Below are 27,501 nucleotides of genomic sequence, written 5' to 3'. Positions count from 1 at the left end.
GTGTGGGAGGGCAAACGGGCAAAGTGAAAGAAGGATTACTTGCGATTTTTTAAACTTAAATGTAAACTTTGAGGGAGGGTGAAAAAACAAAAGTGTACAGATGAAACACAATTCTAGCAATTCAGTTTAAGATTTGTTTTCCGACTTGAAAACCACAGTCGATAATGGAGTCGTTTGGAGATCAAGCAGAAGCTTCTCGCGAGTATCTGCTTTTACAAAATCACCTCAAGTTGTTGAAAAAGGTTAGGTAGCATGTGGGCTTCTCCTAGAGCTAATCGTTTTTAGTTTAAAAGGAAGTTAGAAGGTAAGTTCAGTATCTCTACGAAGAAGAATGCCTCTTTTTTCAGCCTCTGATGTCGTGATTGTCTTTTAAAATCCATCATTACAAGGAAGGAGTTGGCTTCTATTTGGATATAGAAAGAGGTAGCGTGCTAAGCAAATGTAATAACTCTTCAGACTTTCTGCTTTTTTGCTCCTCTCAACTCCTCGCACTTGTTGTCTGTCGTCCTCTATCTTTGTGTCTCCTACTCTTGGCCTCACAAAGTCACACTCCTCATGTTATCGTAATCGATTTGTTGGAAGGTTCATGGAGATTATAAAACTATAAAGCTTCGTCTCTTCTTAGTTCACATTTTGAGTCGCTTCAAACATCTTGCCCTGGTATTGCTTTTTAATCTATCCATTAGCTAAGAGAAGATGAATGACCGGAGAAGATGAAGGAGATTCATTAGCTAGTGGGGCTCAATGGACTCGGACTATAGAATGTAAATTTGAGATAAATAGATGACCCTCCAACTCAAATAGGACAAAACTTAGAGGAACATTAATTTCAAACTTATATGTAAAGTGTGTTATTGTTCATAATTCTCACATATGGCAGTGCAGTAAAGCATGACTTTTAGTTTAATAACCAGCCAGTCTGGCGCTACTAGTGTTATAACGGTTGCAGGTGTGATGCACACAATGTACCACCTAGTTAATATTTACAGGCAACATCATGGCACATAAAAGTGACGAGTGTCCCTCAGCAACCACTACTCATTATTGTCTAAAGCCACACTTCATCCTTCCCATGCTAATCTCCGTGGTCTAACATTTTGCCAGTAACAGTTGCTTGAAGGGATCATTTCTTGTTGGTCAATGCGCAATCAAGAGTTTAAGGGTCTATTTGGAACCCACAAAACATAAAAGAAAATAAAAGAAAAGAAAAAAGAAAGAAAAAATTATTTTTTGTCGTTTGGCAGTAGAGAATCTTTGAGAGAAAATAAAATATAGTTAATAAATTTTCTCTCACAAAAAAATAGAATTTGGAGAAAAAAGAAAAGAAACAAAAACTTAAGAAAAAATTTTAATCATCAACATTTCAAAATATTATTACTTTTCTTTTTTTTTCTATTTTCTGCGTGTATCTAGAAAAGAAAAAGTATATTTCTCTTCTATTTTCTCTTTCATTTTCCATGGGCATCCAAACAAGAGAAAATAAATCTCTTTTCTTTTCTTTTCTTTTATCTTTCTCTTTCTCTTCCTCTTCTCTTCCTTTTCTTTTCTCTTCACTTTCTATGTTCCAAACACAGCCAAGGTACACTTATTTAACTGCAAGACTTTGAAGAACTCTCAAGCTAAATTTGTGTTTTCTCATGCAATCAGTAACTGTCTTGAGCCTCCATTTTTTTGGCTCCAGCGAAAGCAAAATCTTTTGTTTGACCTGTATTTCGATTATAACTTTGATGTTAGGTATGACATGCAATATTATCCGTTTACTCTTTCTCTAAATCTACCTCTTATACTATATTACTATATAAAAGTAAATTTATCCTTCATCTATAGGTCCGGTAGTGCCTTTACTAGGAAAAACTAGAAAAATTCATTTTTAGGCAGAAATTAATTTCTGAGTGTTGGTACCCCTCTGTTTTCTAGACCACATCTTTCTAGAAACCTTTATTTGGAAATTAGGATAATTTTTCATTGAGAGATTCCCTTCTGTTGATTTTCAGGACTCCATGGATTTAGCTCATGGAGAAAAAAAAAGAGATACCTATTGGGTGAAAATAGGAGGAAGAAGAGGTAATGGACTTATTCCAAACCATCCCCATAAGGTATATTTATAGGTATCAAAACTACCAATATTAAAAGTATACCCCTCACCCTAATAAGAATGAAGAAGAGACAAAAAATTAAACTAATTACATTAGTGTTACCCTAATTATATCATATCTTCCAACACTCTCCCACAAGCTGGGAGGTAATGGTAGTAATCCTAACTTGAACTAAATAACATAGATGTAGTAATAAGCTCCTCCATAACGGTATCCCAACCCGGGCACCGACTCTCAAAAGTTTAAATGGGTGACAAGTGGGTAATGCTTATCATTCACAAGACGACAATAAAAAACCCACGGATACATATAAAAAGTTTCAATGGACTTTAAAACACCCATATATATATATATATATATATATATATATATCCGTGTGTGTGTGTGTGTTTGTATAAAGGTAAACCAACCGAAGCAAAACACAAGAGGTTGGCCCAAAGGGGTATGTGAGAGGTCAAATAAAGGATGGCAGAAGAAAGATAACCGACAAAAAGGGGTAATCAATAACAAAAACTCAAAAAGGGAAGCAAAAAATTTGTCTTAAATTCGGATTTTTCAATGCCATAGGATACTAGCAGGACCTTTGATTCTTCCAATCTGAATATATCCTTAAATATAGATCAGATTGATATAAAATTTCCTCCTTATGAAGCTAGACTTAAATACCTTTCATCCAAGTATAACTTTTCTTCATAAAATATACTTATTTTGAGATAAATAATCTAATAAATTTTGGTCTATGTAATCTGGCCAAACTAAGTACACTTTCTCCTTTTATAAGCATGATAATCGACTCTACCATGATAGATATTCCCATCTAAAAAATTCATTTTAAGAATTGGTTGAATAGGTAAGAAAATAGACTTATGGATATGTCTTTTGATATATATTTCTCTCTATAAACTCTCGTTCTTGATAGCATAAAATGGCTTGAAAGTTGAAACTTTCTCCTGTTGTTCAAAACCTCTCTTGCAATCTGACCTTTGCTTCTTCAAGTATTGATTTCTCTTTGTAGAAAACTCCGATTGCCAAAATTCATTTTTTTGGAAAGTAGACTCGAATATATTTCTACCAATATATAATATACAATATGAAAAGCTCAGTATAGAGGCAAAAATGCAAATCAAACAATGGGTATAAGGACTGAAAAGAGAAAAAAAATAGATTTGAACCTAAGCTGTTAGAGATAATAGATCAGAAAAAGATCACATTATTTCTGTGGGTTGACTAAGTTAACTCACAAAACCTGCTCTGATACCATGTTGAATTTATGGAAAAGAGAAAAACTTTATTGACTTAATGTAATCAGACCACATGAACCCCTATTTATAATAGAGGAAAATCGTAGAGTCCAATTACAATTAAAATAACTTTGTCCCAATTATAACCAAACTCTAACACTTAAAGATAAGTCCTAGCATAATTAAATAACTCAACATAAATAGAAGACTAACATAACTAAATGACCTTTAAAGTGAAACTCTTCTGTGAGACCTGCTTCCATAATAATTTTGGCTCTATAAGACTTCTTATTATGAAAGTCATGTAAGACTCTTCTATATTTGCTCTTCAACACCTTCCAAGTGGGGCAAAAAATCTCTTTGTAAAAAATCAATGGTAGAGGGTCATTCCCACTCCTTCAGTATTAGCACAACCCATCACTTAGCATTAAAGGGTTATATTTGTTAAGTATTTTTTAACTATATAAAAAAGAGTCCAAGTCCTGTGTTATGGATTAGTTAAGGGTTTATTTGTAATTTCTATTCATTAGGGGTTTATTTGTAATTTGTTGAACATTAGGGGTTTATTTATAATTTTTTGAATTTATGGCCTTTTGCATGTTTTCCCTAACTCCCTATATAGAGACATGAGATGAATGAAGAGGGTAAGTATTGAGAAAATTATATTTTACAGGTCTGATTCTCCCTTAGAGGTCAAGGTCGGATTCTCCCTTTAAGGTCCAAGGTTGAGCTTCCTCCAAAGCTCCTTCATTCTAATTGAGTTCCACCATTACTCGTTCAAGAAACAGGAATTCTCTTCCAACGTCAAGATCATCCATGGAGGGAAGAGAGGAAAGAAGGGTGACTCGATCCATAGCAAGGGAAAAACCTAACATCTTAGTATCAGACAAGTCCACCCTTGGGGATTCCTCTTCGCCAGAGGATTTGCGTAAAATGATTGAGGAAAATTCGTCAAAGGATAGAGGCTCAAAATCAATCCATTGACGAGGTTCTTCATACCACTTCTGACCTGTGTTCAGCCATGGCAGCCATGGATGCATCAATCTAGCTCCTCCTCCGGCGACAGGAGGACAATGGACTTCGAGTGCTGCCACCGGGAAGCTACAATCCTCCGGCCGATCACCACCATCACCACCCACCACCACAACTGCTCCACTCACATCCCACAATGGGACCCCGTGCCCATGCCCCTAATTCGGTGCCACGACCTTTCGAACCCCTCCCTCCCCATCCACCCCCAACTCCACCAGCGCAGACCACCGGCAACGATTCATCTCCTCACGAGGAGCTTCTTCGTCAATCTACTCTTCGACTTGATGCAGAAATGGCTCGGATTTGTGCTAAGGTCTCTAGTGCCACAGCAAACAAATCAGAGAAATCCGCAGCGCACGACCTCAGAGAGCCCTCTGTCTCTCCCGCGATGGCGAAATCTGAAATTGGGGACTTACCATGTCCAAAATCCAAAGGATACCCCGTAAACCCTTCGTCGACACAAATGGAAGAGGGTTTGCAGGCCACCCCTCCCTCTTTGGCCGCTCTAAGTCTTCCCCCTCTGACGCCGCCGGATATCCGAGAGCTCCCTGTCTTGGAAAACCTCCCCATGAGGCGACTTCCAAACTGAAGCCCTCCTCTGCCGTCGCAGCGCAACGACACATGTTCATCGCAACACAAAAATGCTATCGATTTCGGCCACTCCGTGTTGTTCGCCGTCCACAACGTCTCCAGCTTGATGGGCTAGAAGCTGGCTCGGGGTATAAAAATTCCAGACAACCACCATTGACGCACTGTGATTGCTGTCCTTCTACAAACCGACAACAACCCAAACCTCGCAATTTCGATTTCGAAGTTGAAATCGTGACCCTGGCGGCAGCAGTAAGGTTTCGCCCAGGGGATTTCAAATTGAAACTGCTTCCACGGGCAACTGATAACGACACTGTTGCGGATTTCATCTCAAATGTTTTTCCCAATTACAGGCTCTTCCCATTGGGTTTTGAACGTTCGGTCTTTGGGGGCCCTTATTTGGTTCACCTAGATTTCAAATTTGGGGATAATCCTGGTGCCTTCCACATATTCGCTGAAATGGCTGGTCGAAATGAGAATGTTGGGCAAGCCATGCTTCTCGCATTCAGCCACCACCAGAACGCTGGGGAAACTTGGGTTGTGCGAGAAATGGTAACCATCAAAATTGTTAAGGCTAGACAGGTCTTCGACACCCGTGGAAATCCTACAGTTGAGGTAGATATCATTTGCAGCAATGGGACTTTTGCTAGGGCTGCCGTACTAAATGGTGCTTCTACAGGTATATCTGAACCTCTAAAACTGAAGGATGGGGGATCTGACTATCTTGGCAAAGGTGTTCTTAATGTTGTTTAGAATGTCAATGCAATAATTGGGCCTGCCTTAATTGGAAAGGATCCTACGGTGCAGACTAAGATTGATAACTTCATGGTCCAAGTACTTGATGGAACAGTTAATGAATGGGATTGGTGCAAACCAAAGCTTGGTGTTATTGCCATTCTCACAGTTTCTCTTGCCATCTGCAAAACAGGAGCTAGTGTGAAGAATCTCCCTCTATACCAGCACATTGCCAACCTGGCTGGGCACATGACTTTAGTGTTGTCGGTACCTGCTTTCAATGTACTCAATGGAGGATCTCCTGCTGGCAACAAACTTGCAGTGCAGAAGTTTATGATCCTTCCTGTCGGGGCCTCCTCATTCAAGGAAGCCATGCAAATGGGAGTCGAATTGTATCACCATTTGAAGACTGTAATTAAGGACTATGGCCATGCAGTCACATCAGTTCATGGTTCTGAAACTAATGTGGAAAATTCAATAATCAATATGTACTCTAAATGTCGAGCAATATATGCATATGATAGAGCTTTTACAACCATGTATAGGAGCGATGAAGTCTCGTGGAGTACTATAATTGGAGCTTATGAGCAGAATGGGCTTGGGTTTGAAACTTTAAGAAGATGTAGGGCAGTGGCAGTGGCTGGATTTGGTCCAACTCAATTCTTTTTTGCCTCTTGTATTTCTGCTTGTTTTGGCTTAGCAGCTTTAGATGTTGGAAGGTAGTTTCATTATTTGATGATTAAAGCTGGGTTGAAGATGTCAATGTTGGAAGCTCGGTTGTGGACATGTATGCTAAAGGAATGGCGCAGCATGGAAGAGTAGACATCGCAATTCAAATAGTCAACGAGTTGGTGAAAATGAAGACAGATCCTAACCAAACAACCTTCATCTGTTTGCTCATAGCCTGTAGTCATGAGGGCCTTCTAGAGGAGAGCATGTTCTTCTTTAATATGTTGTGCGACAACTATAAGATGGAGCCAGAATCTGAACCTTACTGCTGCTTGGTTGATGTTCTTGGGCGAGCTAGAAAACTCTGTGATGCATATAAATTCATTGCTGGCTGCCTTTACAATGTGGGTGTTTCAGTACGGAGAATGTTACTAAGTGCTTGTTGGAAGTATAAGAATGTCAGTACAGGAGATGAATTAGCAAAAAGCCCTATGTTCATGCTTCTTACGTTCTTCTGTCAAATCTCTACTCAGAAGCTGGTTTATGGAAAGAATCTTTGGAAGTCAGGAAAATATTGGCAAAGATTGGAGTAACAAAGGATCCTGGAAGTAGTTGGGTGATTATAAATGATCAATTGCATAAATTTTCAATAGGCGAATTTTTACATCCTGGAAGGCCTTAATTGAGGCACCTGTGAGACACGTTATTGTTGTTTCTTCTCCCTTTGCTGTTCCTATTCCAAAAACGTGGCCCAAGGATACAATCAGGGATGAGACTTGCTGGTCAGACAAAGTATATTACAGAACAACTGGGAACTGGTACTGCCTTGCAAAAACAGCAGCCGCAAGTTAAGCTTGGGAGTATGGATAGAAAAACAACATCCGACGCAGAGCTGCTGTCCGAGATGTCGCTGCAGCTCTTCTACTTATCTATGCAAGATCAGATGCATCTAGGAGATCCATATGTGGCCCCCATGCAATACGGGCACATGCTTTAGTTGAAAAAAAAAAAAAATTGCTCCTCTGCTAGGTTGTTCTACTTTTGTACGGACATGCCATTCTACATTCGAGCTTGAGGGCAAGGTCATTCTCGAAGAGGGGAGTAATGTTATGGATTCGTTAAGGGTTTATTTGCAATTTCTATTCATTAGGGTTTATTTGTAATTTGTTGAATATTAGGGGTTTATTTGTAATTTTTTGAACTTATGGCCTTTGGCATGTTTTCCCTAACTCCTATATAGGGACGTGAGATGAATGAAGAGGGTTGAAAAAATTATATTTTACAGGTCTGATTCTCCCTTAGAGGTCAAGGTCGGATTCTCCCTTTGAGGTCCAAGGTTGAGCTTTCTCCAAAGCTCCTTCATTCTAATTGAGTTCCACTATTACTCGTTCAAGAAATACGAATTCTCTTCCAACGTCAAGATCATCCATGGAGGGAAGAGAGGAAAGAAGGGTGACTCGATCCATGGCAAGGGAAGAACCTAACACCTTGGGCCCTGGGAAAAGGTTTACTAATAAAAAAATAACTGATCTTTTTTAAGTGACATGGAGTATTTAGACATTGTTTGTATGACCAGCCCATGATTGGGCATATGAGGCATCCAAATAATTCATATCTATCCATTAAATTTGAATGCTTACAAGGTGTATCAGGTTGCATGCCAACCAAAGTTTATAAGCTAATATTTGATCATATTACTAAATATTTATATTAATTTAAATAAAAGTGAAATATTTGGCTTTTCAAGAACAAAAGAAAATTTTCTTGGTTAAGAGTTGTTTAGATATCCCAAAAGCTGACCATTAAATGACCTAAGTTAACATGTGATCTTGGGTTATTTTTGTTAAGTAATTTTTAACTATATATATATATATATATATATATATATTTTAAGTTTGTTTGATATAATATTTTTTATAGGCCTCAACCCTCTTTAGAATAAAATAATATGTTTATCATCTAAGATAAAACCATTTTTTATTTCATATAAATTAGTATTAATATTATTACATAATGCTATATTAAATAAAGTATGGGTTGGACATATATTCAATGATTAACTCTTAGGCCTTGTTAGTGTCTTTTCCAAGAAATGTTGGAAAGGAATTTTCAATAGAAATACGTTTCCAAGGACTAGTAGTGCCTTTTATTTCTTGGAAAAATTTTCTAGTTAGAAATTCTGTTATGGTCCCTAGCCATGGATCTAACTCGGCGAGGTAATTGTGAATCCAGCACTGTATTAGGGTTCTTGGTCACCTTAATGAAGAAAAGAACTCCCTTTCTTTACCTGTTCTCATTATGATTGAAAAGGAGTTTCCTTTTCTTAGTCTTCTATATAAATAAAATACTTCTCTTGCTATTTCTGGCCAGGAAGGGTTAAACCCTTTTTGCTGCTCACGTCTAAGAGGGTAGGGACCCTCTAGAAAGATTGCTGCTGCCCAAGTAGGAGAGATTAGGACTTCCTAACCCTCCCTTACTCGGTTAGAGACTAAAGCTGCCTCTTTAAGTATGCTGCTCGATTAGGAAATCAATCCTTCTCTTTTCTTGCTTAGATTGAAGGGAAATTCTTCCCTCTTGCTACTGCAAACGTGGAAGAGGCTAAAGCCCCTCCTTGAACTCGAAAAAAAGTATTCAAGACCCTTTCCCTTTATCTTGGATAATTTCAATGCAAAGCAGAATTCAAAGAGAGAAGAAATAAAACTATACCTGGAGCTCATTAAGGAGACCTCCCAACCCTGGAGCTCGTCAAGGAGAACTCCAAACCCTGTTTAACCTAATTCAATACTTGCCTTTCTCTATTTCTCTACCCTTCAAATAGAGTTTGACGTTATAAGTGTTTTAGGGCTAAAAATGACAATTCTGCCGTTGCATCCTTGCTCATTACATAATTAATGAAAAATTATACTGAAAACAATATAAAATATGAAATTTAAAAATAATAAACTCAGTGAGTTATTGCCTCCTCCTTTGGGTGACTCGGTGTGCTATTGAGCCCTCAACATCTGCCTCCCCCCCACCCCCTTACCTCATGGAGAAAGAGTTTGTCCTCAAACTCGTAAGATGGGTAGACCTGTTGGAAGTTGTCCAGTTGCTGCAATGCCGCATCTTCTTTTTCGGTGTTCTTCCACTGTACAAGAATCTCCCATTGGTTATCAATCTGACGGGCCCACAATACCATAACTGGAGTAAGAATAACCTGTCCATTGTCCACCGGAGGAAGAAATGGAATTGCCGATGGAGGTGGACCCTTAAAGGGTTTAAGTAATGAAACATGGAACACATCATGTAGTTTATCTATTGTGGAAAGTTGCAATTGATAAGCTACTGGCCTGATACGTCGAATAATAGTGAAAGGCCCAAAGTATTTTGGGAAGAGTTTATGGCATTGTTGTCCCGCTAGTGAGTGCGTCGTAACCAAACATAGTCACCTTCCTTGTATTCGATATCCCTGTGTCCCTTGTCGTAGAAGTCCTTCATACGAACCTAGGCTTTGAGGAGGCGGTCCAAAATATTCTGTAGCACCTGGTCCCGTTCCATAAGTGCATGATCGATAGAGTCCATGCGGGTGGAGCCCTAAGTATACGATAGAAGTTGAGGCGGATCTTTGCTATATAGAATGTTGAAGGGGATAGTAAAGCTGTGTGGAAGGAAGTGTTGTAACAATATTCTGCCTAAGGGAGCCATTGCACCTAGGTTTTAGGACAATCACCCACAAAACATCGAAGATACATTTCCACACTACGATTAACGAATTCTATTTGTCCGTCTGTTTGAGGTTGATATGATGATGAAAATTTCAACTTGGTGCTGCAGAGACGAAACAGTTCACACCAAAAAGTGCTGATAAAAACCGCATCCTGATCACTGACAGTTGATTCTGGAATACCATGTAAACGAACAATATGCTCGAGAAATATTTGTGCCACACTGGATGCTGTATATGGGTGAGCCATGGGTATGAAGTGAGCATATTTGGAGAATCGATCCACCACCAAAAATAATATTAACTTGCCGGAAGATAGTGGAAGACCTTCGCCGAAGTCCATAGAAACATCGGCCCACACTTGTGTCGGAAGTGCCAAAGGTTATAGAAGACCCATTGGACTTAATTGTTTGGCCTTGTTACTTGACAAACCTGATAGGATGTTACATATTCTGCGATAGAGGTCGTCATACCCCGCCAACAGAAATCTGCTCGGATGCGATGCAAGGTTTTTTGAATGCCTTCATAAGTATTGTCATGGTATGCTGAAATGATGGCTGATACCAAATCTGAATTGTGTAGGATATATAAGCGCGAGCAATAATAAATAAGAGAGTCCTGAATGGTCCATCTAGAGTCCATGGCCCCCTCTGTGATTTTCTTGAGCATATCGAGAAGAACCGGAATGCTGGCATTTTCCTTCTTCACCAAGTCTAAACGGAGAAAACGAGGTTGGTTGATAGCATATAGAAGTGACAGTGGTCTTCAAACATCGGGACAAGGCATCAATCACCTTGTTTAATCTGCCTGCACGATATTCAACCGTAAAGTCAAATCCCTGCAATTTACTTATCTAGTGTTGTTAAGGAGAAGTTGTGAGGCACTGCTCCAGAAAATATTTGAGGCTGTAATGATCAGTCCGAATAATAATTCACGACCCCATAAATAAGGGCACCAATGTTGTACAACTTTGGCCAACCCGATTAACTCCCTTTCATATGCTGGCAATTTTTGATGTCGTACTGCCAGCTGGTGGCTGAAATATGCAATAGGTTGCAAGTGTTGTTGTAGAACGACCCCAATGCTCCCACCTGAGGCATCACACTCGACCTCAAACAACTCTTCAAAATTGGGGATTTTCAAAACTAGTGCAGATGCAAGAGCTGATTTGAGATCGAAAAAAAGACTAAGTAGCCAGCTCATTCCAAATAAAGGAATTTTTCTTTAGGAGGTTTGTTAATGGTGCAGCAATCGGTTCATAGTTTCTGATAAATTTCCTGTAATAACCTGCCAATCCCAAAAACCCTCGCAAAGCTGAGGTATTCATAGGTTGTGGCCAATTTGCAATTGCTTTAATTTTCTCGGAATCCATTGTGACTCCATCATGTGAAATAATATGGCCGAGATAGGCCACATGTGATGTTGCAAATGAGCAATTTGATTTCTTTATATATAATTGATGGGCATGTAACAATTCAAATACCAAACGTACATGCTCTAAATGCTGATGTCTAGACTAGCTATAAATGAGTATATCATCAAAGAAAACCAGTACAAATTTACGAAAATAGTTGTGGAATGCCTCGTTCATTAATGCCTGGAATGTGGATGGGGCGTTGGATAACCCAAATGGCATGACCACGAATTCAAAGTGGCCATGATGAGTGTGAAAAACTATTTTCTCGATGTCATCTGGGTGCATATGAACTTGATGATAGCCCGAGTGCAAGTCCAATAAGGTGAATATATGAGAACCGTACAATTCATCTAAAAGCTCCTCCACCACCAGAATAGAGAACTTATCTTTCACAGTTTGGTTATTCAATTCTTGATAATCAACACAAAAACGCCTTGTACCATCATGTTTTTTGACGAGGAGGACTGGTGATGAGAATGGGGAATGACTGTTGCGAATAAGGCCTTGTTGTAGCATTGTTTGGCACTGTCGTTCAATTTCATTTTTCTTGAGATGTGGGTACCGATAAGGTCAAACAATCACCACTTCTGCTCTCTGTTTTAAACATATCTGATGGTCACAATGCCTCAAGGGAGGCAGCCCCGAGGGCTCTTCGAACAAGTCCGCGAATTCATCCAAAATATTATCTATGTTGTTGTTTGGATTGTCCTACGAATGCATCGTGTGAATATGATGGGGCTTGTCCACATGACTGCAATGTAATAATACTTGTTGTCTGCCCAATGCAAAACTCATAGTTAAAGCAATAAAATCCCATAAAATAGGGCCGAATGTTGGCAACCATTTAATACCCAAAACCATATCGAACCCAGCTAGAGGTATGACAAAAAATTTAGAATGAAAGAATGTCGTCCCGATTGAGAACTTAACTTTTTTGTTGATGCCGTAGCTAGGAACTTTTTCTCCATTGGCAACCGAAATAGTTGTTGTTGAGTGTGGAAGTATCTGGAGTTTAAGGTGTTGAGCAATGGTCCAATTGAAAATATTATGTGTACTTCCTTTATCTACCAGGTTGACAAGGTCCTGGTCCATCACTTGAGTGCGGACTTGCATCATTTTGGTAGATTTCTGTCCTGTAATGGCATTTAGAGAGATTTATGGTGGATCCTCCTCAGCTGTATCAATTTGTAGTGGTTCTGTGATCTCTTCTGTGACTTCATTGACCTCTAACCAGAACAACTATATACACTGATGGCCTGCCCTATATGTTTCATCACAATTGTAACTTAAGTTCTTTGCTCTGAGCTCCGCCATCTCCCCACTAGTTAATTTTTGAATATACTAAGCGGGTGGGTTGCTGGGCCGTGTATTTACTGTAGGATTAATACTAGGATAATTTCTGACCTGTTGCCCTGCTTGAGAAGCTAGTTGAGTATTATTGTTTGTTGGAAGATATGCCCAAGCCCACACCACCATGGAAGGCCCACATATCTAAGAGTATTATAAGATGGGCCACACAAACAAGGAAGGCCCACAAGATGGGCCTAAGCACATAAGAAGTAGGACTCACAATGATTACCATGAGCTGGCATCCTTATCACATCAAATCAAGAAGGACTCATAAATGTATCTTTATCTTATGGTCACGTCCTAGAAGAGTTCTAGTTTAATTTTTGTTTGTCTTTTATCTATATTGAGTCATTTAATTATGCTAGGACTTATCTTTAAGTGTTAGAGTTTGGGTGTAATTGGGACAAAGGTAGTTTTATTGTAATTGGACTCTACTACATTCCTCTATTATAAATAGAGGTTCATGTACTCTAATTATAAGAAGTCAATGAAGTATTTCTCTTTTCCCTAAATTCAACATGGTATCAGATCAGGTTTTGTGAGTTGACTTGGTCAACCCATAGAGATATTGAGATCCTTTTCTCTAAACCCTAAACCCTAAGTCTAGGTTCGTAGTTATTATTTTTTTTAGTCCCTGTACCTGTAGTTTGCTTTGTAGTTTTTACCTCTATTCATAGTTTTAATATTGAAAATTATATTGACGAAAATATATTTGAGTCTAATTTTCAAATAAAATCTATTTGTTCCAATCTAAGTTATCTACAGAGAGATATTGATATTTTAATATGCGAAGGTCAGATTGTAAAAAGGTTCGACCAGTAGCAGCAATCTTCAGATTCCGAGTATGTTTTGCTATTAGTAACTAGACTTTTTATGGAGAAATATATATCAAAATAAATATATATATAAGTCTATTATTTTACTTATTCAACCAATTTTTTATCTGAGTTATCTACAAAGAGAAATCAATATTTGAAGAAGAAAATATCAGATTGAAAAAGAGGTTCTAGCGGCAGTAGAAAGCCTCAACTTCTGAGGTATTTTATGCTATCAATTAAGGGACTTTATATGAAGAGTTATATATCAAAATAAATATAGTTAAGTCTATTTTCTTAATTATTCAACCAATTCTCAGTATGATTTTTATTTAAGGAGATATGGATCTTGTAATCGTCAATGTCATGCAGGAAAAAAAAAGAGAAACATTACTTAGTTCGGCTAGATAATAGAGACCGAAATATATGAGATTATTTATCTTCTGATAACTATATTTTATGAAGAGAAGTTATAATTTTATAAAAAAATTTTAAGTCTAGTTTTATAAGGAGAAAATTCCATGTCAATCTGATCTATATTTAAAGATATATTCGCATTGGAAGAATCAAAGGCCATGCTGGTATTCTATTGTATTGAAAAATCCGAATTTATGCCCATTGTTTTCCATTACTTTTTGAGTTGATATATCAAGAAAATATCTCACTTCTCCCTGGTTTGATGACTTATTTATACATCTCTTTTATTTGGGCTTATTGCTACATCTACGATATTTGGTTCAAGCTGGGATCACTGCCATTACCTCCCAGCTTGTGGGGGAGAAGTAGAAGAAGTACAAGAAAGAGGTATTTTATTCCATATATTGTGGATGAGTTTATGTGACCAAAATATTCAAGAAAAGGGGAACACAAAAGATGAAGCTTCTGCATCTAAGAAAAAATATTTATATTGAAATACGATTATTACATGGGTCCTACTACAACGTGTATTATTTTGGTTCGTGTTATATGAGTTGGAAGATGGTCGTGTTATATACACCTGTTGCTATTATGTCTCTCTAGATGAGACATTATTATTGAAGAAGAGGTGGCCTCAATATATGTTACATCATCGTGAATTGGCATTTATTACTCCTACCACTTGAGAGTCATTGTTCTGTGGAGGGACATGGTGATGGAGGAGTTTTTTTTATTATTACACTTTCGAACATCGTATTGACCCACTACCTATAGATGATAGGAGTGACACTACCTATAGAAGATATGAGTGTGTTGAACATCCAACATATAGACCCACTACCTATAGAAGATAGGAGTTAATTGACTGAATTAAAGAGCAATGTCATACGACTTGAAGTGATTTTACTCTCACTTTTCTTATGCTAGCTCAGCCTCATGAATGTGAGCACCAACATGAGGCGGAGTGTTGGAAGATTTGCCACATTATACAAAAAAAGATTCTATATATCTTTTGCAGCAAGATGAGAGTTCATGTTGTTCTCTCACCCTCAGCTTGAGGGAGAGTGTTGGAAGATATACCCAAGCCCACACGACCAAGGAAGGCCCACATATCTAAGAGTATTATAAGATAGGCCATATAAACAAGGAAGGCCCACAAGATGGGCCCAAGCACATAAGAAGTAGGACCCACAATGATTACCATGGGCTGGCATCCTTATCACATCAGTTGGAAGATCAAGATGGACTCATAAAGGCATCTTTATCTTATGGTCACATCCTAGAAGAGTTTTAGTTTGATTTATGTTTGTCTTTCATCTATATTGAGTCATTTAATTATGCTAGGACTTCTCTTTAAGTGTTAGAGTTTGGGTGTAATTGGGACAAAGGTAGTTTTATTGTAATTGGATTACTACCTTCCTTTATTATAAATAGAGATTCATGTACTCTAATTATAAGAAGTCAATGAAGTATTTCTCTTTTCCATAAATTTAATATTTTTGTACCTCCCTTGCCAGCTAGTGGAAGTGTTCCGGTGTCCTTGCCAAGTGGCTCTCCTATTTTGATTTTTTTGTCAAAGTTCCATGTGCGAGCTAGATTCATTGCTCGAGCTAAGTCAGCAGGTGCTTGTAGCTCCACCACTAACCGTAATGACTCATTAAGGCCCTTTTTTAAAAAATTGACCTGCTGGTCTTCACGAACCATTCGGCTAGCTCTTTCCAATGTTTCCTTGAACTGTTTTTGATAGAGCTCCACTGGGCCAGTTTGTTGTAACAACACCAAATCCCCCAAGGGGTTGCTGTGGGCTGGAGGACCAAATCGTATAGTGCATAATTCTTTAAACTCTTCCCAATCCAGCACTAATCTATCCGACTCAACTTGATGAAACCAAAGTTGTGCTTCCCCAAGCAAGTGGAAAGCGGCCAACCTTGCCATATCATTAGCTGCTATTCTTTGATGGATAATTTTTTTTTTTCACACCTATGTAACCAAATCAGGTCTTCAGACCCATTAAAAGTAAGAAAATCAAGTTTTGTATACCTTGGTACGGTGGCTCCTCTGTGGTTGAAGTTTCAAACCTGGCTAGGAAAACTAGTGCGCCTAGAAAATCCGTCTCCCCCTCTGGTATGCGAGTTGTTCTCTCCTCTTTGTTCCGGAATTGAGTTCCTTCCAGTTGACATATTACCTATCATCCTAGAAAGTCTTTCAATCTGCAGATTCATATTAGAAATTTGCTCCATGATTTGAGAAATTTTTCTGCCAGTCTCTGCCTGACCTCTGAGCATCAATTCCCTTAACTCATTAATGATGTTCTCCACCGTGTTACCCTGCTCTGATACCAAGTTATTATGGTCCCTAGCCATAGATCTATTAACTCGATGAGGTAATTGTGAATCCAGCACTGTATTAGGGTTCTTGGTCATGGTAATGAAGAAAAGTACTCCCTTTCTTTACTTGTTCTCGTTATGCTTGAAAAGGAGTTTCCTTTTCTTAGTCTTCTACGTAAATAAAATACTTCTCTTGCTGTTCTTGGCCAGAAAGGGTTAAACTCTTTTTGCTACTCACGTCAAAGAGCGTAGGGACCCTCTAGAAAGGTTGCTGCTGCCCACATATGAGAGATTAAGACTTCCTAACCCTCCCTTACTCGGTTAGAGGCTAAAGCTGCCTCTTTTAGTGTGTTGCTCGATTAGGGAATGAAGCATTCTCTTTTCTTGCTCAGATTGAAGGGAAATGCTACCCTCTTGGTGCTGCAAACGTGGAAGTGGCTACAGCCCCTCCTTGAACTCAGAAAACAGTATTCAAGACCCTCTCGCTTTATCTTGGATAATCTCAATGCAAAGTAGAATTCAAAGAGAGAAGAAATAAAACTATACCTGGAGCTCGTCAAGGAGACCTCCCAACCCTAGAGCTCGTCAAGGAGAACTCCAAACCCTATTTAACCTAATTCAATACTTTCCTTTTCTCTATTTCTCTACCCTTTAAATAGGGTTTGACGTCATAAGTGTTTTGGGGCTAAAAATGACAATTTTGCGTCTGCGTCCTTGCTCATTAAATAATTAAAGTAAAATTATACTGAAAGCGATATAAAATATGAAATTTAAAAGTAATAAACTCAATGAGTCATTGCCTCCTCCTTTGGGTGACTTGGTGTGCTATTGACCCCTCAACAAATTCTTACTAGGAAAATTATATAACTTTCCAGGTAAGATTTTCCAACCAAGATGGGTAGAAAAATCGTATGGAAAATTTTTGAATAAGTATTTGACCATTGATGGTATAATAATTTCAGCAAAAGATATTTTTCACACTCCATACGTAAAGTAGAATCAAGATTGAGATTTTAGTCCCGAAGGATTCAATTCATCCAAAGGAAGTTGATATATATACTCCACTTCAGTTGTTGATTGGGCAACACAAAATTGTTTCTTTGAGAACCATAACAATCCTAAGTACCATGTTGAATTTCTGGAAAAGATAAATACTTTACTAACTTGTTGTAACTTGAATACAATAAGACTCTTTTTATAATAAAAGAAACGAGTAGAATTCAATCACAATTAAACTACTCTTGTCCCAGTTACACCCAAAGTTAAACTCTAAAAGATAAGTCCAAAAATAATTGAACATAAATAGAAGAGTAGCCTAACTAAAATACTTTTAACTGAGATTCTTCTGTGTGACCTCCTCCTGTGAGACTTTTGTAAGACTCTACCATATTAATTTTGGCTCTCGGAGAATTCTTATTGTGAGAGTCATATAAGACTCTTCCATACCTTCTCTTCAATAGTGAACATAAAAAATTACTTGGAAAAAAGTTGGCCATACACCTATCCAAATGACGCTTGCAAAAGTCTCATGCGTGTTGAAGGTCAACCACATGATTGCAACTCAACCATCCAAATTGAGAAGAAAATTCCTATAATAGAAGTTTTACACCATATCAACTAGATGAGTGAGGTCAATGATGTGAAGAAAGGAAGAGAGGAACTACAAAATGACAACCAGTCAATTTCAAGAAGATTGAAAAACTTGAGAGAGAAAACTCTTTGTTGCAATATGTTTCAAATATCAATTGGAAGAGTAGATGAATGACTAAATCTACAAGAGCCTCAATTCAACACATTTGTCATGATGACCAAATACCAGCCAAACAATAGGACCTAAAAAAGCCATTATGGCAAGTTGTTCACTACATCAGATGGACAACATGAGAAAATGAGCTTAAGCAGTTACTCACATCAACCACATGATGCCAAAAAATTCAAAGATGATTCAACTACTTGATTCAGACAACACAAATCATGATATCTTTTAAGTGACTAAACATTATATTTAGTAACCCAAATCATGGATTTGCAATATTTTCCCATGATTTTGAAGATTAATTTGGCTGACGTTTGGAAAATCACAGCGTATCATTTTCTAGGTTAAATGACACTTAATTGACTTGCTTTTGTACCATTCTAATTGATGTTATAAAAGTTATTTCACACCTTTCACTAAGGACAATGACTTCTATAGTGAATTTTGAAGCTCCCAAGCATACTTGTGCCTTGATATTTTAAATCAGTTATTAAGCACCTTGCAAAGGAAGTGTGTTTGAAAAAGCTAAGTACATGTGCTCTTGATTTTGAAATCAATTGTGCTCTTAGATTTTTTCATTCCTGAACCTAGTGTTCTTATTTTGAATTCAACCTTGTATTTTCACAACGTTCAAACTCTATGCATTAAGTTTTCCAAATCTCATTGTGCTCATACTTTGAAATTCATAGTTGATCTTTGAGTTGAGCTGCAAATTATTGTGGTACACCTCATAGGAGTGGGTGTACTATCATTTGTGCCTTTGATTGTAATATTTTCCTATTAATAAGAGACCTTGTGCTTAACTAAAAAGCAAGTGAACCTTGTTAAGCAGTAAAAACAATAAAAAGTTGGATAAGGTAATTGATGGCTACTGCTGATGTTGCTGAAAAATCCTTCTAAGGGTCTAGGTGCCTATATTATTTTCCATAAGGCCCAAGTGTTGGGCATGCGTCATAAATTAGATTTTGAGGCTTGGTATTGTAGATATCATTTATTTGCTAAATAGTGGAACCTTTAACTTCAAGGAAATTGATCCTTGGGAGTGAAGTAGCAATCTGAAATAGTAACAATGAACCACTATAACTTGGTGTTCATTGTGCTTGATTGCTAAATTGAGTTTATTACTTGTTTGGTAGCGTTGTGATATAGATTAAAGTTTAAAAAGCCATTAAATTTTGATTAACCTATTCATGCCCTCCCCGGTTTATCCTTGTAGGACCAAACAAGTAGTATCAAATAAAGTATTCTATGATAAGCTTGCTCTCTAGGATAGTATAAAAAATCCAATCGAATGGCTAGCTCAAGTCATCCCAAGCCTTTGCCATCGGCATGTCTACCACCAAACCTCTACTATTTCATGAAAATAGTTGCACATATTGGAAATAAAGAATGAAACACTTCTTACTACGCTATGACCTTGAATTATGGGAAATTGTCATTCAAGTCCCCCATATTCCCAAGAAGAAAGAAGGGGAAAAGGAAGTTGAAAAGAAAATTACTAAGTACACTGAGGAAGATAAGAGAAAAGTATCACTTTTGAAACTACGGAGCCCTAAACATGATTCTATGCTCTTTGAGTGCTACAAAACATTCAAGAGTCATAGGTGCATCTATTGCTAAAGAAGTTCATGATAAACTTGAAGTGACACATGAACGGTCATCTTAAGTAAAAGAGCCAAGGTAAATATACTTCTTGGTGAATATGAAAACTGATGTTGGAAGATAGGCCAGAGCCCACACAACCAAGGAAGGCCCACACATCCAAGTGTGTTAGAAGATAGACTCAAGCCCATAAGACCAAGGAAGGATCACAAATCCAAGAGATGTGGAATATGGGCATAAGGCCCAAATATCAAGGAGAAGGCCCATAGGCCCATAAAGTGATAGCAAGATGGTAAATAAACAGTCATCTCATAGAGATGACATTGATGTAATTAGTTTAAGTTCCAGGGGTATTATTTTAATATTGTAGTTTTATCAATCTATAAATTGGGCTTCAGGAAGGGTTAGCACATAAGTCCATAACCTCTTCTTCCTCGTATTTCCTCCCAATGAGTCCCTCTCTCTTTTCTCCATGAGAAAAATCCATGAAGTCCTAAAAATCAACATGGTATTAGAACATTGATTTTCAGGACCACATCTATGGTATTTTGGGATTCAAAAAACCCATCTTTTTTTTTCTTTGCCTATATTATTGCTTAGTTTTTTTCGTCTAACGCTAGTTGTACATGCATTTTACCATCTCTGATTTCTCTCTCTGCACCACCATCTTGAGCATCATCATTTTATTGAAGTCCTTCTCTCCTCCCCTGAAGGTCTCTACTTGAAAGATGTGATTCATCGTCCCAATGTTCTTCATGGAAAAGGCATGCCTGCCATGTATTCCTGGTCTTGTAAAAGAAGCTACAAGAATGGGTTTGTCTGGCATGATCGTTTTGAAGATTATCTGATTCTTCCTGCCCATGGCAATGAATATGTTCTCAAGGGCTCAGAACTCATTGAATAATCTCCTCCATAATGTATGCATCAAAATAGAGGCATAAAATTGCAAAATCAGAAGTTTTTGTCAGAACCCACTTCCTCTACAAGCTAGGAGACTCTCTTCATCTTCAAGAATCGTTGAAAGATCTTACAGATGTTCTCAAGAAGAGAATCTTTCACTGGTGCCCAACTGGATAAGTGTTATGAAAAAATCGATGACAACAAGACAACAAGTTAATCACACATGACACAAAGAGACAAGATTTACATGGTTCGGCAAATTGCTTACGTCCACGAAAGCTGCAAATGATTTTACTACTTCTTTGAGAATCACAATACAATAGGGAGGCTTCTCAGTTACAGCAACAACATCGTCCCACTGTCTCTCATAGCAACGATGTCTTGCGTTGCCCTTCTCTGTTCCGAAATGGCTTCGCCCTTCTCAAGCTTCTTGAGCTTTCTTTGTTCAGAAACAGCGTCACCCTTCTCAACCTCTCTTTCTGCCGAGAGCTTCTCTCTTCTAGCAAGTCCCAAGACTCTGTTCTTTCGGCAACAACGTCGAGTAGCAGCACCAGCAACGACAAGGGCAATGACGTCGTCCTTCTCGAGCCTCTCTTTCTTCCGAGAGCTTCTCTATTTCACACACCATATCTGTAATTCAGCTCTATTTGAAACATTCCAAGTGTTCTTTTGCGGCTTCTCATGTGGGGTATATGAGACACATTATCTCACATGAGGGGGTTACGGTGGATCCCGAGAAGATCCGAGCTATTCACGAGTGACCGTAGCCATAGTCATGTTCTACATTACGGGATTTTTTGGGTCTTGCGGGCTACTACCACAAATTTATTCAAAACTATGGGCCAATGGCAGCACCATTGACGAGTCTACTCAAGAAAAATTCCCATATTTAGAATGAGGGGGCCACCACATCGTTTGTGGCACTCAAAGTTGCCCTCGCATCCTTGCCAGTATTACAACTTCCCAACTTTGATGAATTGTTCGTGGTAGAATGTGACGCTTCAGGCGTGGGCATTGGGGCCGTTTTACAGCAGCTGGGCCATCCTATTGCATATTTTAGCAGACAGTTGGCAGTCCGTCCGGCAGCCTATGAGCATGAATTGATTGGGTTGGCCAAAGAGGTCCAACATTGGAGGCCTTATCTCTGGGGCCGGGCTTTTCTCATATGCACGGATCACTATAGCCTTAAATTCCTACTAGAACAGCATTTGATGACATCACCACAGCATCACTGAATCAGTAAGTTGTTGGGGTTTGACTTCTAGGTGGAGTATCATGCGGGGAGATTAAATTAGGCGGCAGACGCCATGTCACGGTGTTTTGAAGATCTGCATTCGGTCTATTCGATCAGCCAGCCGAGATTTCTCATTTTGGACTTGGTGAGAGACACACATGCCACTAACCCTGCACTGCAAGAACTGCATCAGAAGATTTCGGAAGGGCCAATGAATTTGAAGTGGTCCATTCAGGATTCACTTATTTATTACAAGCAGTCGATTTTCCTTCCACCTGAGTCCGAGTTGATTCCAGCTATTCTCTCGGCCTACCATGACAGTACACATGAGGGGATCCAGAAGACTTTGCACAGAATTCAAGCTGATTTTTACTGGCAAGCCATGCAACCCTCTATTGCGACTTATGTGGGCGACTTTCAGGTATGCCAGTGCAACAAAGCCGAGCACTTGAGTCCAGCCGGTCTTGTCCAGCCTCTGGCCATTCCTACGCAGGTTTGGGCCGACATTTCAATGGATTTTGTGGAAGGCCTACCCTGTCCGCAGGCAAATCCATACTTTTTGTGGTGGTTGATAGATTCTCCAAGTACGGACATTTTATACCGCTGTCTCATCCGTATAAAGCAACACGGATTGCTCAGACTTTTCTAGAGCAGATAGTCTGCTTACATGACATTCCATAATCCATTGTGAGTGACAGAGATGCAGTTTTCACGAGCACCTTTTGGCGGGAACTGTTTCGCTTGAGTAGGACAAAATTGAAGTTCTCCTCCGCTTATCATCCACAGACAGATGGGCAGATGAAGGTGGTGAACCGCACCATCGAGATGTATCTACGGTGCTTGGTGGGGGATCGTCCGCGGCAATGGGTTCAATGGCTTCCATGGGCCGAATACTGTTACAACACTTCGTTCCACTCTGCCTTGCAATCCACTCCTTTCTGGGTTATATATGGCAGGGATCCACCTCACCTTATCTCTTACAACCCAGGGTCCACCCGCGTGGATGCGATTGATCAGGCACTCATAGATCGGGATCTGCTGCTACAAAATATCACAAAATGGCTACGACGTGCCCAAGCTCGGATGAAGGATGTCTATGACAAGGCCACCGTGAGGTCTCTTTTGAGGTTGGGGAGTATGTGTGTCTACGACTCCAGCCCTACCGTCAGCAACCTCTTGCGGGACCTCCATGTCATAAGCTCTCACCCAGATTGTTTTGGTCATTTCCCATTCTTCGATGTGTGGGAACAATCACCAATCAGCTCAAATTACCGGACACAGCCAAAATTCATGATGTGTTTCATGTCTCTCTTTTGAAGCCGCATTTCAGAGCACAGCCTACATCTACTCCATTCCTACCACCGATTGATAATGGCGAGGTTATTCTTAACCCGGCGGAGGTGTTATGTGTGCGGCTGACCAATGACCATTGGGAGATTCTCGTTCAGTGGACGGACACTAACCCCGATGCTACAACATAGGAACATGTGGACAACTTCAAACAAGTCTACCCAACTTTTGAGCTTGAAGACAAGCTCTTTCTGCATGGGGAGGTAGATGTTGTGGACTCAATAGCACACTGAGTCATGCAACGAAGGAGACAACAACAACTCACTCAATAGAATTTATTTCTTATATTTCTTTGAATACAATTTATTTCTTATATTGTGTTAAGTAGGATTTATTTCTAATTACTTTATATGTAAGGGCATTATGGGGAATTATTGTAACCCTAACCCTAAAACTCCATGACGTGACCTATTTAAGGGAAAGGTATGAATGAAATAGGTAAGCTTTGAGATTTTAGAATAACCTAGTCTAAACAGGTTGAGATCAGCTCTTAATCTTGAGTTTAGGGTTTACTCCAAAAATCCAACCTATCCTTCACCACCCATTGCCATATCCATCTTCACCCAAATTCATCCCTCATCATCCATACTAAGAAGAGGAACTTCCTGCCCCTTTTCCAAGCCAAAGAGAGGGTTCTCCCTCTTCATCAATGTCAGCAACCATCAAGGGGTCTAACCCTCTTGACGAGCAGCAAAGTGGAGAATTTTATGGTCCTTCACGTGAAGGAGTTTAATTGATGTTCCTAGCTTTGCGCCAGCAAGGAAAGAGAGGATAATGATTCATTCACGTGGGCCAAGGCTTGCTACAAGCCAGGTGTTGCATCTCTTGACATGCTACAACCAAATCAAGGTTGAAACCCTAATTTCCATGAGAAGAAAAAGGTATTCTTCCTTACTTTTTTCTGGTCAACATTGGTGGATTAAATTCATATATCTAGCTATCAATATATTGAATTCATCAAGAGGCTTGTCCACATGAGAGAAAACCAGCAAGGAAGAGTTTTTTTCAGCAACTCAGTACCAGTGCTCCCACGCCGTGTTACCCGATCGATGACCCGGGACCGTAACAGTAACTTGATGAATTCCGAATTACAACACCTTTATTTATAGTAGAGGAGGAGGTAGAGTCCTTATACATTTAGCCTTTCAATCCTAATTACATTCTAACTCTAACTCTCTCAGATAAACCTATTCAAACCAATCTACTAGAAGACTAATTTGAGTTGAACTACGACTCTTTCTTCATTCACATGAATATAAGGGAGAAGGCCAGCTCATGGCCTTATCCTTATGGGTCCCTCATGATCTTCCAGTTCATCTTGATAAGGTTGACATCTCATGAGATATTTGTAGGTCCCACTTGATCTTCAAGTTTTCAAACTCAATTCAGCTTGTGCTTCTTAATTCCTTAACTCGTACTTGCTTGGGTGAATACTCTTCTTGGTATCCCACATCTTTATGGTGGGTCCCACATTGTAACACTCCCCCTCAAGTTGGGGGTGAGAAGACATCGAGAAGACATCATAAATGCCTAGCTTACTGCATATTGTAGACATAATCTTGTGAGTGATCAACTTGATGAGAATGTCTGCAACTTGACTTTGTGATGATATATGCTTTAGAGATAAGAAACCAATTTGGAACTTTTTCATGTATAAAATGGCAATCCACTTCAATATGCTTTGTTCTTTCATGGAAGACTGGATTCGATGTAATGCATATTGCTGCTTGATTGTCATAGTATAGATCTATTGGAGCTTCTTTGAAGAATCCCAATTTAGTGAGAAGAGATCTTATCCATATGAGTTCACTAACAGTGTGTGCCATGGCCCTATATTTTGCTTCTGAACTAGACTGTGCGACTACATTTTGCTTCTTGCTTTTCTATGTAACCAAATTCCTCCAACCATCGTACAAAAACCAAAAGTAGATTTTCTGCCATCCGGGGATCCGGCTTAGTCTGCATCTGAGAATCCTTTGATGTTGAAGTGACCATGGTTTTATAGAGAAGCCCCCTTCCTAGAGCTCCTTTCAGTTATCATAGTATTCTTTCAAGCGCTTGCCAATGACTAAGTTGGGGCTTGTGCATGTATTGACTTACCACACTTAATGTATGTGAAATATCCGGCCTTGTTACTCACAAGTAAATAAGTCATCCTACTAGTCTTTGATATTTCCCAATTTCTACATCTTCCCCAGTACCTCCACATAATTTTGTATTTGCATCCATAGGAGTGTCTGTTAGTTTGCATCCCATCAATCCTATCTCCTCTAGTAGACCAAGGGCATACTTCCTTTGGGATAGCACAATCCCATGTTTGGATTGTAATACTTCAATAATCAAAAAATATTTTAGTCCAAGATCCTTTTTCTTGAATTCAGCACATATTTTATCCATTGTTTACTGAATGCCCTCAAAATCACTCCCAGTTAAAATAATATCATCCACATATATAGCCAGAATCACCTTACCTCTCATTGTATTTTTAATAAATACTGAGTGATCTCCAGAGCATCTATGAAGCCTGCTCGTATGATGGCTTGACTAAATTTCTCAAACCATGCCCGAGGGGACTGCTTTAGATCGTATAGAAATTTTTTTAGGCGGCATATAGACTCCCCCTCAACCACATACCCAGGTGGTTGTTGCACGTAAATTTCTTCTTTAATATCACTATTGAGAAATTCATTTTTCACATCAAGTTGATATATCGGTCATGATAAATAGGCTGCCAGAGATAATAATATACGTACCAAGTTCATTTTTTCCACTGGAGAGAAGGTTTCTTCACAAACAATTCCATAGCAATGAGTATAACCTTTGGCAACCAATCGAGCCTTCAGTCGTGCAATTGACCCATCCGGATTATGTTTGATAGTATAAACCCACTTGCAACCAAACGGGTTTTTTACCTGTGAGAAGAGGAACCAGTGACCATGTATGATTGTCATTAAGGGCCTTCATTTCTTCATCCATTGCTGCCTTCCACCCTGGATGTTGTAGAGCCTTTTGATAGGAATGTGGAACAGATATGGAGTAAATTTAAGAAAGAAACTGACAACATAATGATGAGACGCAAAATTTGAAATGGGATGAGAAGTAGAAGGTCTAGTGCATGATCGAGGTTCTTTCCTTATAGAAATAGGACGAGTATCATATTGAAGGCCAAAAATAACTGGTGATGAAGGACTTACCTCTGTTGGATCTGTTAACTCGGCAGGTGTGGTGTCAGCCACTTGCTCTGGGGGTTGAATAATCTCTGTATCACGAGGCACAACTGGTCGAGGGAACTTGGTACTGAGGACAAACCCAAAAAAATACACATGATAGATTTAGGATCAAGTTTGCTGTGTTTAGGTAATGAATTATGAACAAGACATTGACATCTGAAGACTTTCAAAGGTAATGAAAATGGATCATCATTTGGTAATAATTTAGAGTAAGGAGATTTATTACCAAGAACGGTAGATGGTAGACAATTTATAAGAAAGTAAGCCATAAGGACTACATGAGGCCAATACAAGTATGAAACTTTCATGGCATGTAATAAACCTCGAGCTACCTCAAGAATATGACGATTTTTCTATTTGGCTACACCATTTTGTTGAGGAGTGTAGGCGCATGATGTTTGATGGATAATGCCATTTTCTTGACAAAAAGAGTCAAGGTCTTTGGAAACATATTCTTTGTCATTATCAGACCGGAGAATTTTTATTTTATGACCAAATTGTGTGAGTACCATAGCATGAAATGACTTTAAAATGAATGGTATCTTAGAACGCTCCTTAAATGTAAACAACCAAATTGTGCGGATATATAATGAAGAGATTGTGCAGATGGATGTCCCAACTAATTGTGCCATAACCATATCTCATTTTCAGTAGTAGAAACAATATTTATTTTTGGCACGACCAAGTAGTAAAGCCCCCCATTTTCATGGCCTCCACCAATCACCGTCTTCATTATAAGATCCTGAAAGACACATGAAGTGGGCGAGAAGGTAACAGAGCAATTTAAATATTTTTTCAGCTGACTAAAAAATAATAGATTCAAAGGGAAATTAGGAACGAAAAGAATATCAGTGAGCGGAAGTGATGGGATGACAGAAGTGGAACCTTACCCTTGGACTTTGGTTTGAGAACCATCAGCTATGGTAACAAACTTGTGTGAAAGACTCGGAGATAGAGAATGCAATAAATTTTTGTTACCTATAAGATGTTCGGAGGCTCCTAAGTCAATTATCTAGGATGAAGATGAGGCAGATAGCAT

The 27,501-nt window shown here is 38.8% G+C and overlaps 1 pseudogene; it reads left to right on the top strand.

Annotated features, from left to right (window-relative positions):
- Positions 1-4,932: 4,932 nt before the first annotated feature.
- On the top strand, positions 4,933-7,643 carry LOC137948800 (uncharacterized; annotated as a pseudogene).
- Positions 7,644-27,501: the final 19,858 nt, after the last annotated feature.

Source organism: Aristolochia californica, unplaced genomic scaffold (assembly GCF_029961685.1).
Source record: "Aristolochia californica isolate CCGP_79_NKW_82.1479 unplaced genomic scaffold, dmAriCali1.0.hap1 SCAF_13, whole genome shotgun sequence".
Classification (NCBI taxonomy): domain Eukaryota; kingdom Viridiplantae; phylum Streptophyta; class Magnoliopsida; order Piperales; family Aristolochiaceae; genus Aristolochia; species Aristolochia californica.
The sequence above is the reverse complement of the archived record's forward strand: the minus strand, read 5'-3'. Positions and strand labels throughout refer to the sequence as shown.